The sequence below is a fragment of the Corvus brachyrhynchos genome, unplaced genomic scaffold, assembly GCF_000691975.1.
Source record: "Corvus brachyrhynchos isolate BGI_N302 unplaced genomic scaffold, ASM69197v1 scaffold116, whole genome shotgun sequence".
NCBI classification, from domain to species: Eukaryota; Metazoa; Chordata; class Aves; order Passeriformes; family Corvidae; genus Corvus; species Corvus brachyrhynchos.
Window position 1 is genome coordinate 2,317,604 of NW_008240221.1, and position 15,350 is coordinate 2,332,953.

At 37.6% G+C, this 15,350-nt stretch overlaps 1 long non-coding RNA gene across 1 annotated transcript in view; it reads left to right on the forward strand.

The window, feature by feature from the left end:
* LOC108449311 overlaps window positions 1–11,034 on the forward strand; it is a 129,468-nt gene extending 118,434 nt beyond the window's left edge. The window contains exons 5-6 of the long non-coding RNA XR_001865470.1: window positions 3,227–3,393; window positions 8,873–11,034. This is a non-coding gene — a long non-coding RNA (uncharacterized LOC108449311). The remainder of the gene's footprint in view (window positions 1–3,226; window positions 3,394–8,872) is intronic.
* Window positions 11,035–15,350: the final 4,316 nt, after the last annotated feature.

A 15,350-nucleotide genomic window follows, 5' to 3' on the forward strand; every position in this document is an offset into this window, starting at 1 on the left:
AAGAATTTGTCACAACATATTTTCATTGCATATTTCTCCTCTTTAAGCAATGAACATTGTTGTCCTTGAAGGGACATGCAATCCATAAACTAAAGATTTGTAGGAGAAGCATTACTGAAATGTCATCTCCCATTTGCAGATGCTGTGACCATAGTAAAATCTAGTTTGAATCTGGACTTTTTAAGATGCTACAATGTTATCAAACATTTCAAAAGGCTTGATAGGGTCTGAAACAGGTTTATCTAACTGTCTGGCAAGTGTCTGATGTTATCTAGAACTGTAAGATTCAGTCCAAACGATCCCATTTTTCTGTTCTTTTCTAAGGAAAAAATAATTTACAATCATTTCCTAGAAAGGAAGAAGAAGTAAGGACAAATGTAGTTTCTTCCATGAGCAACCCAGATACTACTGTTGTCCTGGACACAGCAGTTCAAAGAAACTGTGTTACTGAAGAGATGTGTATCTTCTAAGTGTCTAAAGAAGTTTACGTGCAGTTTAATAGGATCAATATTAGCAGCATTAGTACTGATACTTAAATGGGAGCTCTGATCCAGCCTTAAGCTCTGTGAGTCCTGAAGACAATACTTATTACAGCAACATAAGTATCATCTTCAATGCCATTAAAATTAAATATGAGTGCACATCAATTTCAGTGTCAGGAGACATACTGTAAAGATCAACAATAATTCTAGCTGCAGATCTCTCTGGAAGCCCATAAAGCTTGAATACCACAGTATGAGCTATACAGAATTTAGAGCTGTTTGAGTAGTACTTACAGATATAGAATGCTGTTATTTTTGTCTTTCCATTTTATAGAGCATTCAAGCATTACTGCAATTTAGCTATTTGTTATAGTGAAGTGTATCTCATCATTGTGCACAAATGAGAATATTTGAAAAGTCTTTAACACTCTTATTTGTGATCTGAAGCCAGGCATCTCAGACATCTCTGTGTCATGTGAATGTTTTCAAATTAGTTGTGAAATTGTGCAGTTCTGTGAATACTGAAAAATTCAGAACTGGTGTAGATGAACTGAAATGTTAACATGATTAAAGAGTGAGATTAACTGTCAGGTCCTGACTATTTTGTGCCACTACAGTGGTGCAAGGAAACAGTAAGTCTGTGCTCTCTGTTGTGCTCTGACTGGTCAATAACTGCTTTATGACATCAGGCTATCACACAGTAGATGAAGAGTATTCATGAATTTGTCTGAAACTTTCAAAATTATTCTTTCTTGCCTTCATCCAGCTTTGAAGGAAATATATTAACTACATCCAGAATATAGTAAAACTAACAGAGTTTCTAGTGCTGAAGCAATAATTCTTTTATTAAAAGTCTGGCAATAGTTCTTACCTAAAAGTGGTACTCAAAGTGTGCACTTAGGCTCATTAGGGGACTAATGCTGTGGGAGAAGGAGTTGCTGCAAGTCAGCTGGTTTGCAGGAGCTGCCTGTGCTCTGTCTTATTGTAAACACTTCTGAATCTGAGCCCTCAAATCTTTCATAGAAATCTTACCATCGTTCAGGGCCTTCCAGGCATTGTTCCTACAGTCCTTCCAACATGGCTTCCAGCATGGGTCCATCCCCAGCAGAGATCTCTGGATAAGCCCATCATTCTACCCTCCTTCTTTCCTTAAGAACAACATTCCTTCATGTGCTGAGGAATGCAGATAGAGCTGGCCCTGACAGCATTTCCAGTTTCATTTCCCTAATTTTGTGTTCTTTTGCACCAACTCTTTTGTTTTCTGTTGATATTTAGGTGTAAGATTAATTCCTAAAAAGGTTGTGTTTTCACAAGATCACTAATTCTGCCAGACTTTTACTTTTGCAGACTGCTTTTGCAGGTGGCACTCCTAAGAAAGAAACATCTTGACCAAGTGAAATGGGCTTCAAGCATAAGTGCTCCTTAAGGGCATTTGTAGCAAGCCTTATGATGCTATAGGAATGAAGAAGGGTTAAACCTGTGGGCTAAAAAGGGCCTGGAAGGTCTGTGGATAATGGTGAGGATCTTGATGAACTCAGGAATCATGTTGCTGGAACAGGAAGATGGGATGCCGCAGATTTGAAGGAGGAGTGCAGTGCTTTTGGCAAAGGTGTAAGTCCCTGGGATGGTAGTTATTTTAGAGTGGACCCATAAGGTGAAGCATAGAAGGTCTGGCATGGGAAAGGTTTTGGAAGACAAGGTAATGATTAAGGAGATCTTTGAAAGAAAAATGAAAAATTTAGTGTAGAGACTACATAGAGGCAAAAGCAGAGTCTGGGGACGCTAGGAGAGGACCAGAGAGCTTAGCTCTGGCTAAGTGACTTTATTTTTCAGGCAACCTATGGACAGGAAACAGAGATTCTGGATTACCAGGAGCTTGCCATCACTATGTTGTGAGCAATGTATCAGTTTAAAGCTGGGGACATACTCATTGACTGGTATTCCTCTCTCTTCTGTTTCCAGTTAAGTGATTTGCTACACTCCCACCACAGTGTAATCCAGTAATTCAGCTCCGAAAGCAAGAAATGCAACACAAATGTCTTTGATATTGGTTCCAAGGCAGTGTTTAGATGAGGAAGGACCCCTAATGTGGTTCAGAGTTAAGCCAGATTGTCAGATTTGTCATTGTTCAGTGAGGAACTGAAAGGAGTTGGTGGCAAACTCAATAGTAATTCAGAACAGCTCTGCTCACAAGTACAGCTTAATACTGGCTGCACTGTTTGTTTTGTCCTAGGTATGGTTTTTCAAGTATCTTTTGTTTATTTGTCTTTTAGCTGTTAGTAACCTGTATTGTTACTAATAGGAAGACAGGAAAAATACCTGAAAGGCCCTGGGTGGGCTGGAAAGCTAAAAGTGGAAGGTTCTTCTTTCGTGTGTCTTATCCACCTCTTTGTGCTGTAATAGGACTTGCCTGGCTTTTTGGCATGGCCAGGACATGCCAGCACTAACACAGTGTCAGGAGATCTCTGCAGGTGGTTTCTGCAAACCAGACTGGATTTGGAGAGGATTCAGAGTACTTATCATGTATGGTGTGGAAAAAAAATCCCTTGTCTACAGGGAATACTTTGGCCAATACCTTCTCAAGGAGAGTCCATTACCAGAGTGAACTAGCTGTTTCCATGGATAGCCTTCTATCATATTAGAGGTGGTGATTGGGGAATTAATCTTTTACACATGCAAACATGAAAAATGTCTGCAAGATCAGTATGTAAATAAATATCATTTATTTATCTCTTTTCCATCAGCCCATTTATTCACCCTTCTTATATTGATGAAGCATCAATACATGGGAAAACCCCAGTGAAGCTTTCTAAGGCAGTAACATTCTTGCACTAAGGATCACTGAAACAATTTCTTGAGCACCAGCCTCCAAACTACCCCACAAAGCTGCATCCTTCTGGAGTTCTAATGAGTAAGTGTTTATTTGTCCATTTCTAATGTTACATACAGTGTAACTCCAGATATTATAATGTCATATCATGGGGAATGACAAAAACTCTTTCTAAGGACCTGGAAGCAGATTTCCCTAAACACGTCTCACAGCAGCTAAGCAAATTAAATTAATAATATTCATGCTGACACTAGGTGAAATGAAAAGTATTTTACTGCATTCTAGAGGCAGAGATTTAACTTTGGCTGCAGAAGTTAGTTTATTACCAAAAGTGTGTGTGTCACTGATGAGAGGTTTAACAAGGCTAGCAAATGAGAAGTGCAAGTTGTATTCTGTACAGGGTTTTGCTCATCAGAGAGGTTTGACATCTCTGCTGATGTCAGCTGCCATGGTAGACCCTTGTCATTTATGCAGAAAAACAACACCTCATTACAAAGGGTATAATTTTTTCCATTCTCTTTTAATCTCACTCCACTCTCACAGTCTAACTGAATGGCACTTTTTTCAAAACATGCTGAATTGTGCTGATTTGGGATCATACATCAATGCAACTAGAACAAGGTTGAAACTAACAGCTAAAATATTTTCATACATAATCAGAGAAGTAACATGAAACCTGGGAAAGGACCTTATGAACAGGAAGGGGTAGCTACTGCCTCTTTTGCAGTGAGTGAAATGGCATTGACATAATATAATATGTGTGCCCAATTTATAAGTTTTAAATTCTTGGAATGTAGATCTCTGCAAAACAGTGGCTTTTCTTTATTTAGCTTGGTAAAAAAATATTTTATTTTCTCTCAAAATGTTGTACATTAAGAACATAGAATATAGAATATTAGTGATATTAGTGAAGATTATTGCAGACCCTGAGGGAATTTTCCCAATTTTATTGAGTTTGCAGGGTTGTCAACTTGCAATAGGACAGTAATAACAGCCCACTTCTAATGGTATTCCTTAAAATCTTTTCCAGTCTGGGGTAAGGACAACTTTTTTGAAGACTGGTTTCCTTAGCAGTTCTGTGACCAGCAATTTGCGTGTTTTGCAAGATTCCCAGTAAAGTACTAGTCACGCTGTGAAACTAGACATTTCAGAAAGTCATGCAGGTTGTTAACACTGAAGGATGGAAATAATTATTTTTCTAGTTTGAGGGAAGTTTGTATTGCACAAGAAAACATTAAAAGGAAATCCAGCTGTTAGAGACTCCTAAGCAAGTTCACTCTACTTATTAGGAAAATTGATAACTTCATTTTACCTGCTTCTGATTTAATTATGAAAGGTGGTGAATCTGCAAATCGGGAACTGTCGAGCTGTGGTCGCCAGTCTTGGAGCAGCAGAGTATGTGTTTGTGGATATTGCAATGCTGTTGAGCTGAGCTCACAGCAAAGGGGACAGGACAGGGACAGCATGTTTGAGGATGATGGCTACATGACAAGATGAGTCGTGCTTCCCAAATTATATATGAAGAAGATTAAAAAAGAGAATTAGATTTGTTCTTCATAATGGATGACAGGTTTTAGTGGTTCCAGTTGCACCTTTAAATGAGGAAAACAACTGGTCTTTGAGCTGAAAGTATCTTCAGTATCATGATGTCCTTCCTGTCTAAGTATTCCCCCATATGCCCAGTTGTCCTGGTTGATCCCATTTCCCCTTCTAGTCATCTTCTCCTTAAGTAGTACTGGGGCAGTTAAAGCAATTGTACAGAGTAATTTGTATTGCTACCTGAGCCATGAACATTCACAATTTAAGAGCTCTGGGCTTTCCCTGGTTAGTGCTTGCTGTGGGCTGATAGACAAACCTCACCATATATATCCGCACACTGGGGAGCAACAGCAACGGTTAAAGGTTATAGAGAGATAGAAGAAAAACATACCTGAAGGAGAAGTGGGATTAGGAGAGAGTGAAAATATTAAATAGGGCTAAATTGAGGGAAGAGGTACACTGTAAATATTTGAGGCAGAACAGGGAGATGTAAATATAGGTAGATGCTTTTCTGCTGCTCTCCCTGGATCCTGACAGCAGCACAGCATGATTTCAGCCATCCACATAAACCTCCCTTCCAGTCACTCCATTAATCACTTGCTGCTGCTGCTGTGTGTGAAACATGGAGTGAGAAGGGTGCTCTTGTTAGCATGTAACCATCCTTCATTTCAGTTCACAATGCCAGTCACATGCATTAGTCTGACCCAGCAACACTTTAAACCTCAAGGAAAAAAGCATGAGTCAGAAAAAAGAAAGAAAAAGGGTTTCTGAGGACAGTGGAGGAATATAATAGCTGAGGTATTGCTTGCAGAAAGGACATAAAGCAGGGAGAAACCTCAAATTTCTCTGCAAAATGGAGCAATCTATTCAAACATTTTCTGCTGAAGTCTTGCATAGAATTAATCAAGATGAGAGTTGTTTTTTATTTTTTTTTAACCAAACTTGAGCATTACTGAGAGACACAATAAGGCCTAAGAGCTCTTTATTTGTGGAACACTGTCTTTTCATGCAGGTGGCTGAGTCTTGCAGGTATCTACAACTGAGATGTGGCCAGGTTTCCTGTATGAGAGGGAGAAGTCTAATATTTGAATATTAAAAGTTGTAAAGAACAGAACTAGATGTGGCAGCTTAGGAGTACAAAGGTCTTGAACTCTTCCACAAATCAATTCTCATTGTCTTAATGTCATCTGCATTAAAATTTGTAAAACTGCTGTGTTGTATATGGCATGGACAGCTGTGTATGTTGTACTGACATAAGCAAATGTCAGTTGGTTGGTGCTTTCTCCTGTTGCAGTTGTGCCAATTTATGACATCGTGGTTGGTCTCTCTGTTATGAAAGAAAAAATAGTATCCAGAAAACTGATATATGTTTCCAGTTGGGAAAAATATTATTGTTTAAAAAAAATATGTTAAATATTAAATGGCCATTTTATTTTCCCATCATATAATATATGAACCTCTGAGTACCTTTTCTGCATATAAATTTTTTTTTGTTCAAAACACCAGTCCATTTCATTTATTCTGCACTTGACTGTTAACTAAGTGATTGCTAAAGCTGATTGACTGAACTGAATCAGGTACCTCTAAAACCCCAAAACATCTGTGCTTTTTCCTTTGATAGTGAAATTTGTACACTACTAACATATATGCCTCTGAGTTGAAGCATGCTAAAGGAGTTTGAGTAATTAAAGGTAGTTAAATTCTTTTTTTTTCAGTGAAAATAACATATAAAACTTTAAAAAAATCACTTCTTCTACTAGCCTGAATTCCCTTTTCACTGAGGATGCTTTATATAATTCTGGCAGTGTATAGTGATTTTAGGTTGGATTCAATTTATGTCTATTTTAAAGACAAGCATCCCTCTGCTTAAATGCAGATGAGAATTTTGTCCAATACAGTATATATTTTGAATTTTGAACTTACAAATGAATCTGGTGAGAAGCACCAAGTCTCAGATGGTCATGCCTCCATGACTTCATAGTTTCTCTTGACGATTTATTATTTCTGTCTCTGAACTACAGACATTGGTCATCTGTCAGTATCTCACCAAGCAAAGTGATGCTAAAACACACAATAAAAAATAATGAAACTATCACAAAGACCTTCCACAATAGTTGAACACAAGGTCCTGAAAGGAAAACTCCTAATTTCCTTGTAGTTTTTTATGCAAAATTGTAACATATCCAAGGTCCCTTTGAGTCCAAGGGAGCTTTTGCTTTTGTTTCAAGTCTTTCAAGCAACCCATTAGGATTGTCATGTTTTGCTCCTAGTGTCTTGCCCTTTGAATTTAGTTTCATGGTCTGCATTCAATGATGTATTAGTAGAAGTTCAAATTTTTTGTTCTTTCTATCATCTTGTTAATAAAAGACTAAGTAGTTTACAATACATAAATATTTTAATTGATTTCAGAGGGATTTGTGGGTTCACAATTAGATAGTGAAGTTCATTTTTTAAATTCTAACAAGCTCCAAAACTGACCAAAATTAAGGTTTTTTGTTTGTTTGTTTGTTTTTTACATCAGCAGCTAATGATAGAGTCATGGTGTGGGATAGAAAAACAGCAATAAAATGAGGTTTGTGTTTACATGAATCAGTGTGTCAATATTCATGTTTACAATTCAGCAAAGTTGAGAAAATACCTCTCCTGACCCTGACACAACACATTGGCAGCTTTAGTATAAAATGTGCATTCTTGAGCCTGCAGGTGATCCTCGCTGTGGAAGATCATGTAGTCACAACTACCCAGTAAAACCTGAGAACTGGTAAAATGGAGAATAAAATATAACTTCAGAAGAATATTCAAAGGAAGCCACTCTAAAGTCAAAATCCTCAAACTAGATTTAAGGTTTTGAAGTGAAGCAATTCACCTCAAATAGGAGCAAATAAAAGATACTTTAAAAGCATAGGATTAAAAAGTAGACATAAAAGAACAGTGATACTCTCTTTTCAAGTAATAGAACAAACTATATTATGAGCAGCATTTTGAAGTGTACATCAAACCGATTTTCTCCTCTTTATCCTTTTTAATCTCCACCAGATGCAGTTTCTTTAAATTCAAGTTTTACATTCCTAGCCATAACTTGTCTGAACACACGGAGAGAGCATTGAGAGACATTAGTGGCATTCTTTTTCTCTTTCTTTCTCTGTCATTCTATTTGTTACAGCTGCTGAAGGCTTATCTTCTTAAGTCACTCAGTTTTATAGACTTGGTTTGCTTTATTTTCATCTATGTTTTTGGGCTCCAAACAATTCCATGCCATTCTTCCATGGAATGTTTGCAGTGAAAAAGATGCACAGACACACAGAGATATATACTTATATAAAAGCATATGTAAATAAATGTGTGTATGTATATATATGCATGTATATAAATGATCTCAGAGAAAATCTGACACGATTGTTACTGGTATGGTAGAAAAAAAGCTTTACAATTATATTTTAAAGCTTAATTGACAGAACATAGCATGATTGAAATCTCAGAATGGAAACGCTGCAGGAGGAAAGAAGGGTTTTCATTAAGACACACCAATACTCAGTAGCACTTTTTCTCAGTTGATCCCTCAGGGTCATAATTTTCTCAGGAATGATGAAATACAGTTTTCTTTCCCACAAACAGTTTAGGTTTTTTTTTCTTTCTTAAGAGCTTGTCAGTAATGAGTTTCTCCTTTATTCTTTCCCTCTTCTCTCTTACACCTCATTTAATTGTGGATCAGGATGGATTTACCATTTTCACTGTTTCTTCTAATTAGAACTACATGTATGTGAAGCAAACTGATCTGTTACTAGGTGGTTTTTTTTTTTTCCCCTGTGCAGGAAATACCCATGACTAACATCCTGCAGTAGCTGAGTCTATAAAATAGTTTTTATTCATTAAGGCAGCATGATATGTTTTAATGATGTTTAACAGAATCTTCACAATTTCAGCAGGTCTGTCTGCTGACCTTGTGCTGTAAACATAGGTTATATTACAAAGATTTAAAAAGTTAGCAAAATTTATTTTTATTTTATTTTTCTTCCTGCAGGTAACAAACCTGACTGCCTGTTATTTGTTTTGGACCTGTTCAGCTGGATGGACAAGAATAATTGCATTTTTAGACAATGTTAAATCCACAAAACATCAAGATGCAATGCATACAAAGCTGGAAACAACTCTCAGTGAGGAAACTCTAAATGGTAAATGGATAAGGATAAGGATAAATAGCACAAAATAAACCCCTCATACATTTGGTTAATCAACTCTATTCCCCTTTTCCTCTCATCTTTCAAATTCACAGGCAAATGACATTTGCCTTTCCCCAGCATGCACCTCTCCTTTAAACCAGGGAGTTTGCCTGGGGCCATACCTATATATCTGATCCATGCATAATGAAGCATGAAGCTGCCAATTGTAGGGAGCGTCTGCTGTGTCAGAGACTGATAGGCATTTCATTTGCTGAACTCCCAAGGGCCCTCACGCTTCTCAGGTTTCATGTAGTATTTATTTTAGGCACTCACATTTCTCATCTGTGAACTTCACACCATATGTAGAATGAGTAACACAAGCTCTGCATGAAAAAGCTCTCCAGGTAGTTTTAAATGTAACTTGGTGGACTGGGGACATTATGGACTTGAAAAATAGGCTCGCATGAGAAATGGAGGAATATTGAGCTTTGTTCATACAACAGCTGTCTGAGTCTTTCACTGAATAAGAATGGCCTTATTCTAATAAAATGACTGCTCTACACTTCTACCACACAAATTGTTTTGTAGTGTGCACTGTGCAGATCTACATTTTTCACAAGTTATTGCTACTCTGCCACACTGTCCGCAAGGAAATGTTCATTTGCTGTTTCTAAAGTGCAGTTTTGTTGGGTCTGAGGCTCAGACAGTCAGGGTGAACTGATGGATAGCAAGCCCATATGCCATGCAGCTTTGAAATCTGAAGGCTGAATAACAATTCTGAAAAGATTGCTTTGGTTCTCAAAATCTGGCCATACAGAATTACTGAGGCAAATATATGTCTCTTGTTTATTTTTGTTGGTAGGGATCTAGAAAATATTTCATATGAAATGCTCTCTTTTAGCATAACAGTGAAGGAGAATAATAGAGAGGGATAAAAGAAATGTCTGTTCTCCATTGGTATTTTTCTGAATAGGTGTTTCTAAGCATAGCAAAACCTTTGGCATTTGCTTCTTGGTTTGTAGGCAAGGTGATTATGACAGCCTTATGAAAAATCCTCATGTAAGTGTTCATAGGGGACAATCTATCTGGTGCAGCCTGATGATGTAGACTAGGCAGTAAAACTAACATTCAGAAAAAACAGATCTGTTTGACTGCTTGGCAATCAAAGTGTGTTTCTGGGAGGAGACAAATACTATGTTCTTGGTCAGGAATATTTAAATATGTGTGCAGTATGAAGCATTTCACTATTTCACTGGTTCTGATGGCAGATCACTCTTGTAGAAATCAATGTGCTCACAGGCTCATGCTGTGCTGAGGGAGCAGACCCTCTGCCAGTTCGAAGTGCTGTAATGAAGCAATGTCAATTTAAAACAGAAGCATTGTTACCCTGCACTTCCATCTTCATCTGTTTGCAACACTCTGGTTTCATGAGTGCTCAATGTCCAAACTTCCTGTGGCAATCAGCTTTCTCTATTTTGGCCTTTATTCAAGGCAATTCTGGGGGGTTTTATCATTAAAAAAAAAAAAAAAAGAAAGAAGAAAAAAAGAAACAGCAACTTCAAAGCCCTTTTCTGTGAGTTTTGTATGTCATCTACAATGTGTAATAGGCAATGCTGCGAATGAGACAGTTCACTACTATTAAGCTAATGAAATACAAAGTGTAAGTGGTTTCATTATGCCAGCAGCAATTCTTTTTTATATTTCATTGCAATACTTATTCCATAGTATGCTTTACAGTAGGAAATTCTATTGAAAATTTTTTCTTCTTATTGAATTTGAGCAGAAAAAAGACATTGCAGAATTCTACTTCATGTATATATAATCTTCAAAACAAAGTGAATGAATAGAGTTGCCTGCATGGAATTAGGGTATTACAATAATGAACGCAATCATGTTGTGAAAGGCTTTTTATATTGGTCAGACTGACATGAGAGTGCAGCACGATTTGTTTGGCAAGCAGCATTTTGGTAATCTCTGGCTTTCAAATTCCTAATCACGAGTTCACCTCAGTGTAAAGGTTTTATTTCTAATAAATTATTTGCATACACTTATATATTTGTGCCACATGTGGGGTTTTTTAAAGTGTGTACAGTTTATTAGCATGTCTGAAATCAAGTGGATGTTATTGACAGAAGAATAATTGTGCAATGGCGAATTCAGCTACGGATGCTATAGCAAAGTTGTTCTTAAGCTGCTTTACATTGCACAAATGCGTGTATGTGCAGGTGCCCTCGTTTGTGTGCATACATAACATATGGATAAAAGCAGGTACTGCATGTGGGCTTGGAACTGGCCTGTGCCCACGTACTTCTTTTCTCTAACAGCTACATTCAAAAGGGAGCGTAAGGCGTGAGGAGGAAGGGCGCAGACATCTCCTGATTCATGTGTCATCTCCGACGCAGCTCACTGCATTGCAGGTCTTCTCCTGCTGCCAGTGGAACTGAACCGTGATGAGGAGGGACCACCCTCTAATGGAGAAAAATAGTATTTCGGTTTCAGGCCTCATTTGAATATTGGCTTTCAGCTTTGCCTTTGTAGCATGGCTGCAGCGTGAGGCAGTGAAGCAGAGACCACACAGCACCTTAGCACAGAAGGGACAATTCACAGAGAGCTAGCCCAAAATGTGTCATCTGCTTTCCATGCAGATTCCTCCCATTACTTTAATCCTGTGGCAGAGAACCTCATCTCTGAGTTTAGTTTTCAGCAAGTTTGTATTTTGTAAGTGTCAACAAACATTTTAGACGTGTAAATCCTACTGGCATAAATGGACATTTCCCCTCTGAATCTCACCAAGAAAAGCAGTGTTCTTAGTAGAGAGAATTCCGAGTTCAGCAGTGGTAGCACTGTGTGTGAGCAGTCTATTTACTTTTGGAGACTACATGCATTTCAGATTAGTTTTGCAGATGAAAAAAAAGACAATTTATCCTTCTTGAAAGCTAACTTAAGCATCATGCATGGAAAAGCTCTAGCTCCACAAATACATATCCCCAAATGAAACAAATATTTCCTTCAATGGTTCAAAAAGTTAATTTCCACAAGTAATCTGTTTGTTCACTGATTGGTTTTGGGTTTTTTGTGTTTTTTTTTTTTTTTTTCAGTTGATATATTAATTTAGAAATATCTGTTCATGCAGTTCAAAGGGATAAACAACAGGAAATACCTAAAAAACCTGTCAGAGAAGCCACATGAATGTTACACTGTATGCACATACAACTGCTTGAATTTTTGCTACTAGTAGGTGTTCCTTTAATGAGCATTGAAAGTACTTCTCAGCCAATAGAACTAATTTGCTTAGACTCAAACCCCTACAAGTCAATAAACATAAAATAATATGTATTTTTTTTCAGTTAAGGTTAATCTTACAAGGTTATAAACTACACTTTTCAGTGGGTAATTCAAAATTCATAGCTGCAGAAGTCTGTAGAGCTGTTGTAATGAAAGATAATATTCAAATGAAATTAATGAAAGCATTGTTGCCCAGTTTGTAAGAGGTAATTACGTTTCACCTCTCTAAAATCCCCCAATTGCTTAAAGAACAAATGAAAATTGTCTTCCTAAATTGCTGTGTGTTACTGTTACACATTATTGACAGCAGATCTTGTGGAAAATTCTCTAGCATTTTATTATTTCTTTTAATTTTAAATGATGAAAGCAAACACATCTACATGTATAGATACACATACACATACATATGGGACCTCCTTGAAGATTTTTGTGAGTGGGTTACAAGGGAAATGATACTAGCGTACAGCAAGGAGGATTGTTTATACACTCCCCTGTGCAGGAAACTCTCACTTGATGTCAAATAAAGCAGCATACAGTATTTCCTCTTTCTGACCACTTCTTTGTCCAGGTGGTATTTGTGTGTAATATTCTTTTTAGTCAGAAGATTGCATGGATTGCAACTGGGAGGAGGGATGCCTGGGGGGAAGGTCTGGCCTTGCATGTGTAAGAAAAGCCAGCTGCAATCTGGCTCAGAATTTCTGCTTTCTGTTCTTAAATTTGTGAAGTACTCTAGGATTATAAAACATACTATGTAAACAAAAGATATTTAAATTCTCGTCTAAATGTCTCAAATATGTAGAAGAAATTGAAAAGAGAATATGGAGAAGAGAGAAGAAGAGAGAACAGTCTGAGCAATACACTTTCACAAATCAAGAGCTGCAATAAATAATGTATAATATTTGATGCATTCAGCTGAGTCAATGTCTGAAACAGCGCTTACATTTTTTTTATTTCATTGACTCAGAAATTTGGTAAAAATGGTCATCTCACAGAAGTGAGATTGTGGAATTTACCCTCAGGCCTATGCAGCTTTGCATTTCAGCGGTTACTTTTCTGCTTAATAACTTGCATGGCTTTTATCCAGAACTAGTTTTGGGTAGATGGAGGTGTCAGTACCTGTGGTAATACACTTAATGCATATTCAGGTTGTAACACACTGGTCTATAGTGTTCTGTAGTCAGTCTTCCTACTGCCACTATTTGATCTGAAAACTACTCTGGTATTTATAAAATAGAACTCCTAGTGCTCCTAAGGCATTGGATTTTTGGATTTTTTTTTTCCCATTTTGCCAGGAAAGCAGAGAGAGTTGTGCATTGCGATCACAGCATGCTAGAAATCAGTGACCAAAATTATGAGATTCATTTCCAAATTTAGGAGAGAGATATCATAAAGACATTGATGAGTTTTAGGATGATGTCTGCCTCCATTATATTTATATGAACCCCAAATCTAAGCTGGTTGTCTAAAGCTCCATCTCTAGTTAAAGTAAATTATTTTATCTCCTGGGGGCAATTTACCCTACAAAGATACCTGATACCCATCTTTAGATGGTAGAATCATTCCTTTGAAAGCATGTCTCTCTTTCTTTACCACAATGGGAGCATGAATAATAAATTTGTCTTAAATACCTGATTTTTTGTTGTCTAAAGTATGATGAAATCCACATTACACAGCTAGATTAGCATTTAAACCTAAATTAACCACACAGAAAACTAGGTAAAAAGTGGAGCCATTGGGGAACACCATGCTGATACTTTTATGTGTGGGCTACAGCCTGAACTTCGTGTGTCTTTATGCAGGTTTAAAACAGGGATAAAACAGCAACCTCAGAGAGCCATCGTGTGTCTTCACAGACTTCTCAGAAAAAATGGCTTTGAGAGGTTATAGGTAAAGAGTTTGTAGAAATGTAAATGAAAATTAATTGAGTGGTAGTGTGTTGCTTGCTTTATAGCCCATGTCCCACTTCCTTGGTCAATTTCTTTTCTTCTTTAAAACAATTTTGAATTTTAAAAATGGGAAAAGGTTACAGAGACAGAGAGAGAAAAAGAGAGAGGGAAAGAAGGAAGGAAGGAAGGAAGGAAGGAAGGAAGGAAGGAAGGAAGGAAGGAAGGAAGGAAGGAAGGAAGGAAGGACAAAAAAGAGGGCAAGAGGAAGGGGTGGAGGAGAGGAGAGAGAAAATATTTCATCTGGAGCATAATCCTCATACATGTCCATTAGTGTTTTCCCAGCCTTTTCCAAGTCCAGGTACCATCCTTTCCATCCTTTCCTTCCTTTCAAATGTTGCTGCCAGCAGTCCTATGTGGATTTACTTTGTCTGAGATATTTAGCCATTGCCAGAAAATCCCCATTTGATTTACACACAATGGGTTAAATCTGGTGGCAGTAACATCACACAGTCCTCCTGGCTTCCAAGCAGCTGCAAGAGTATAACTGTCAGCAGAGACTATTCCATTTTGTTTTAGCAGGGTACAGATCATTAAATCCTTTTAAGGTTTGGAATCAGTTATCCATGTTCTTATTTACTTTTACTATCATATTAGGTGCTTTATCACCTGATTAATTAGGAAGCAAAGCAGAAGTAAGTTGTCTAATCAATTCCACATTCTTGTTTTTCACCTGTCAATAATGGGCTACCTAGATCCACATTTTGAACCAGCACAACACCAACATCTTGCAAGAGAAGAGATTCATCTGGGAGAAATATTGCACATGCTCACTGGGAAACATTCCAAAGATAGACTACAGGTCTAGAGAAGACTCTTGTCTTCTTTTAAAGGACTTTGGGGCACAGAGGACTTTGCATATGACAGGGTCTGGGACACAGTGGACAGTTGGAACATCCCAGCAATGCAGACCAGAAAGTTCAGAATCTGCTGTTCTGAAAGCACCAATCTTCCAGGAAAAAAATTTCCAGGGCTCATTAACAAAGCTGCATGTCCTAGTTTGCTCCAACTCCCTTGACAAAGCATTAGTGTTTGTTACCCCTCTGTACTGTTCTCAGCCTCACAGTCGATGGGAGGACATGCAGCTGGATGTCACTGCTCATCAAAAGCT